We start from the raw sequence: 6,000 nt of genomic DNA, 5'->3' as shown, positions 1-6,000 counted from the left end.
AGTACTTATTGGTTGCTTTTGTATTATGATTTTGTTTATTTGGGAAGCTAGGCCTAGAACCTATCCCTTATTCAGTGTTTTGTTTACATAACTGCTATTTACTCAATGCATCTTTGCCGATGCCAATTCTGATTACGAGAGGTCTTTATGAGTATTTTATAACCTAAAAAGTTTCCATCTCTCTATTTTGGGGTTACTTTGTGTTGATTCAGCTCTGTTTAGTATCCTGCTTTCTATTTTCTGGGCTTCATTTCTCCAAATCCAAGCTTGGAGAGAAGTGAAAATGGAGATTAACTGGTATTCATCTCTGGATTCTCCCGTTAGAGCTTCCACAGCTCAGGAAAGAGATCCCTTATAGGGACCTTGAGTTTAATTGGAGTAAATGACAAAATGAGAACTGCCCTAAGAAACATTCCATTCAATTTAGCTGTCAAGTCAGTGTTGTTTTTATTTTTCAAGTCAGTGTTTTTAAGTATATCTATAAGTCATTTCTTACCGCTTCCAAGCAGTCCACAAGTGATTGATTTAAAATAATTATTGAGTTAAAAAAATAAGTACACAACTTTACTTATGTAGTATTCCTGCTAAAAATCCATAACAAATCTAATTATGAGGTTAACAGAAAAAAACAAAATTGAGGGAAATTTTATAATTAGCCTCTACCCTTTAAAAACTATCAAATGTCTTAAAAACAAAACAAAGCTAAGGAACTATTCCAGGTTAAAGATTGAAGAAATATGAGAACAATAAAGCTTGATCCTGGATGAGAGTCTGCACTGGGGAAAATTTACTATAAAGGACAAATGGTGAAATTTAAATAGGCCTATATAATGGTACTATATCAATGTTAAATATCCTGAGTTTGATTGATGAGGAAATTTGGGGAATTTCATTAAAAATTAATCAGCTTTCTGCTTTTGTAAATATGCTTGCTTTCTGCAGATAGGCTTATTGCATGCAAGATCTCCTGCAAGAGCTCATTTGCACTTTGCTCGACTTATAAATGTAACTGTTTGTACTCCAGCAGCTCTCACTCCCTTTAACAATGTGTTTACTGGTTGCCCATAGCAACTCCCCCCCTTCTGTATGTTACTACTTGAAATCCGCATGGCAACTCCTGCTGTATGTAACAGTTTATGTTCAAACTAGCCAATTAGCTTGTGTAAAGCTTTTCCCATATTAAGAGATGTTTCCACTGAGAACCTGCCCAGATTTTCAGAGCACTAACTCTCTAGGACTAGGTGTAATGAATTTTGAATTCTTCTGAGTGAACTGCTTGGTTTTTTGCTGGTCTGACTTTTGGAGATTTTGGGATTTTTCCACAACATGATCACTATACTGTGGTTATGAGAGAGTATCCTTATTCTTAAGATACACGCTGAAATATTTAGGAGTAAAGAGTCAGAGAAACTTAAATTCTTATCACACCACAGGCATTGTCAGTTATTTAATCTCTCTGAGTGTCAGTTTCTTTGTCTGTGAAATGTGAAGATTGTCAAAAAGGAAATAAGCACATTAAACAGATAACTTAGAGTGGAGGAAATGAACCTAGGGGAACTGGAAATAGTAGAACAGTACAGATTGGTTAAGCCTTAGGCAGCTTGACGGGTAATGGAGATGGATGGAGTCCTGGAAAACCTTGGCTGTAACCAGCCCAAGGTGTTTAGACATTACTCCATAGGCAATAAAGAGTTGCTGGAGATTGTTCAGAAGTGTGTTTCACTGTAAATACATGACATGAACTGGAAAGGGTGAAACTGACAGTATAGGAGGCAAAGGTAATAGGTAGCAACATTGAGAACAAACAGGAAGGAACAGATTAGATAGACCTGAAGAAGTAAAATTAGTAAATTGTCTTGAACTAGGGAAAAAATGACGCAAAATGACGGAAAATACAGCAAACATAAAGAGGAAAGGAGGTAAAGGTTTATGTCTCTGCTAGTTTCAAAGGAGAAAGGAACTTTATCACCTAGTTGCATAATCTCATGCAATATGTTGAAACCAAAGGTTCATAAAATATTTTGAGACTAAACTATTTTGCTTTCATGTGTTTCCTTTTTGCTTCTGACTTAGGTGGGAAGAACAGGTAGCCATATCCCAAGCACTTGAAGACTTCTGACTATTTAAACTTTCTCTTCTTCAACCAAAGAAATGTCAGCTAAAGTCAAATTTTAGTTAATACAGTTAATAAGAGGTAGTTTCAGGATGATATGAAATGCTGAGAATGAAAATCAAATGAGTTATCGTTCAAGTGTGACAGTCTTATGACATCATAAACTAGCATGATTTGTGAGAAACAGCAGAGCCCCAATTATTTCACATTTTAATTTCATCATTAAGAATATTCTTTTGAACACTAGACACACTTAAGTGATTTTCATAAAGACACTGTAAAATATTAGTCAAAATAATAATATGTATTGAGCTAAGCATTGCGTTTATGAGCTTTATTAGGCATGGTGCTAAGAGCTTTGCATGCTCTCCCCTCCTCAATCCAATAAACAAATACTATTTTTTCCATTTTATAGATGAGGAGACCGAGGCTCAAAGAGTGTAAATAACTTGTACAAGATGACACAGCTAGTAAATGACAAAGGTTCAATCCTTGCAAACTTAATGCTGAAGCCTATTCTCTTAACTATTACTGGAGAGAAATAATTATAGATGGTGTCCTATAGTAAAAATACAAGATTCCAAGATTTTTTTAAATGATACATTTTTTTGTAGGAGAATGCTGATTATCACTCTTTTTTAGTGTAAACTATCTCTCCCTCTGCATTTTTTATATAATTTGTAGGAAATGTATTCATGACTCATAGTGCCTTATTTATGTTACAACTTTGGTTACTTGAAGTTACAGGTCAAGAGCTATTATGTTAGAGGGAAGATAGTAATGGTACTGCTGTCCCCCCATCCCCTTATTCTGTATGAGATACATTCCAAGACCCCCAGTGGATGCCTGAAACCAAGATAGTACTGAACCCTATATATACTATGTTTTCTCCTATACATACATAACTATGATAAAGTTTAATTTATAAATTAGGCACAATAAGAGATTAACAACAATAACTAATAATAAAATAGAACAATTGTAATAATACACTGTAATAAAAGTTATGTGAATGCAGTGTCTCGAATTATCTTATTGTACTATACTCACTCTTCTTGTGATGATGTGAAATGCTAAAATGCCTACATGATGAGATGAAGTGATGCTGAAGGCACTGTGACATAGCATTAGGCTATTATAAGGGTGACTTGAACATAAGGACTTCAACCGTCAATCCAATAACCAAGATGGCTACTAAGTGACTAACAGGTGAGGAGAATTAACATTGTGGATCCATTGGACAAAGGGGATGATTCATGTCCTGTAAACAGAATAAAATATTTAAAACTGTAAACTGGTCTAAATCTCCACAATGGCTTCAGCGTTCAGCAAACATATGTCTCTAAAACATAGTGTGGAGTGAAAATATTTGAGTTTTACAGAATAAAACAGGAAGGCTCAGAACAGTGTGCAATTTAAAACTTATGAATTGTTTATTTCTGGAATTTTCCAATTAATATTTTTGGACTGTAGTTGACAGCAGGTTCACCAAAGGTAATTGAAACCGTGGAAAATGAAATTACGGACAAGGGGGACTACTGTACTTCTATAAACAATCTGAGAAATCTGTACAAGAAACAGTGGTATACAAAAAAACTTGCACATTTTAAGTTGCTCAATGAAATGTGTTTCTCATGAAGCATATAGGAAGATAATTGCAGTCATTTATGAGGATAAAAATAATATGAGGAAAGAAAGAAAATATATATTACCCTGTTACACAACGTCAGTGTTTAATATTGGGGCAAAAGATAAATATGGAAGAGACAGAGAACAAGAACTATAACTGAATGAAAGATTAACAAAAAACAAATTTTATGATAAGGAGAAGGAATCTTTCTGAGGAAAATAGCAAGTCTGCTTTGTTGGGAAACTGGACACTATCTCAGAAGACACATCTAGCAGGAAATCACACATGTGCTGAATAGCTTTGGCCTTTTGATCTCAAATTGTTTTACATGTATTTTGCAATTAGAAGATGAAGAAGATCATAAAAAGCTTTAGAAATAACAATGTTACTATTCTGCATTTAAATATGTGGTATTATTTCCATAAATGTTTACAGAACAAAACACCCTCCAAGCTGACACATAAAATTAACCATAATACACTAGAGTACAATCTCTACACCAAGCAAGAATCTTGTCTGATGTGTTTGTGGCCATGTCTCCAGCATCTGTAACAGCACGTGGGGCTTGGTAGTTGCTTCACATTTGTTGATTGAATAAATCAAGTCTATAAGATTTGAATCATAGTTCCTCATATAACAATAGCATCCCTTGCCTAAATTCATCCTCCCTCCCTTCCTCAATGGTATCTAAGCATGGCTTATGAAACTTACCTGTGAAGCATTGATAATAGCTCCTAAATCAGAATCTCTGGGAAAGAAGTCCATATACATGTGAAAAGTTCACTACTGAATGTCCTAAAAATGTGTTTACCACTTATACTCTGCTACATCTAAAGAAAATTTAAAATATAGAACACATTACTGAAATAATATAAGAATAATATGGCATTCCAAATGAATGGAAAAGGCAATGAGTGCTAGGAAGTCAGAGCAAGGAGAGATCACTGTGGTTGCTGAACGCTGAAGCCATTGTGGAGATTTAGACCAGTTTACAGTTTTAAATAGTTATTATATTCTTGGTCATATATTTTGACTACAATGGATCATTGGATAAAGATAGGAAACTAAAGGACATTGATGCTTAAATACAAGTTAATAAGGGACATAAAAATATTAATCTACAAATTCACCACGAAATATTTTCCACCAGATCACTGTTACATTCTTCTAATCAAAATTCTTATAGAGTTCATCAAGATGTCTCTAAAACATAGTGTGGAGTGAAAATATTTGAGTTTTCAATTGTTGGAAATAAAGCCTAAGAGAAGAAGAGCTTTCAAAAGCAGCGATCTTTTCTCATTATTTAGGAGAAGAAAACTATAAAAATAATTTCATATACCTAATATAAAAGCTAAAACATAAACTTTTAGAAGAAAACACATAAGAATCCTTCAATTTCAGGATAGGCAAAGCTTTCTCAGATGGAACACAGAAAGCAATAATCAATAAAAGACTCTTTGATAAATTGGTCTTCAAAATTTTAAGACCTCTCATCAAAAAAACCATCATTAGGAAAATAAATTGGTAAGCTACAGGCTGAGAGAAATATTCACAAAACTGATATCTGACTGGCATTCAGGTTATATAAAGAACCCCTACGCTTCATTAACACAGAAGAGAAATAGCAGTTAAAAAGATTTGAACAGATACTTCAAATGGAAGATAAATGAATGGCCAATAAGTATACAAAAAATGTCATCAGTATCATTAGTCATCAGGGAAATAGAAAGCTACTATGAGAAATAACTGCACATCTACCAGGATAACTAAAATAAAATACAGTGACAATACCAAATGTGAAAAAGGATGTGGAGAAATTGAACCACTCATACATTGCTAGTAGGAAGATGATGCAGACACTTTGAAAAATAAATATGGCATTTTCTCCCAAAGCTAAACATGTGTTTACCATATGACCCCAAAATTGCGCTCTTGGGCATTTGTCCCACAAAAATGAAAACTTAAGTTCACCTAGAACTTACAAATAAATGTTCATAGCAACTGTGGGGGAGCAGAATCTGCCACCCAAAATATGCTTTTATTGAGATATTAAGCTGGTTATTATTAAGACAAAAGAAGACTCAGGAAGAATCTCTGACCTTATTCCTAACTGCTGTGAACAAAAAAGGGGCTCCATAATAAATGTGACAAGTTCAGTGACAGAAAGTAACCTCACAGGGTGATCTGATCACAAATTCCTAACTGGGCAGGTAATGGTAGATGGTCACACCCAAGGCCTATAACTTCTTTAGTAGGT

Source organism: Pteropus alecto, unplaced genomic scaffold, assembly GCF_000325575.1.
Source record: "Pteropus alecto unplaced genomic scaffold, ASM32557v1 scaffold24, whole genome shotgun sequence".
NCBI lineage: Eukaryota > Metazoa > Chordata > Mammalia > Chiroptera > Pteropodidae > Pteropus > Pteropus alecto.
The sequence above is the reverse complement of the archived record's forward strand: the minus strand, read 5'-3'. Positions refer to the sequence as shown.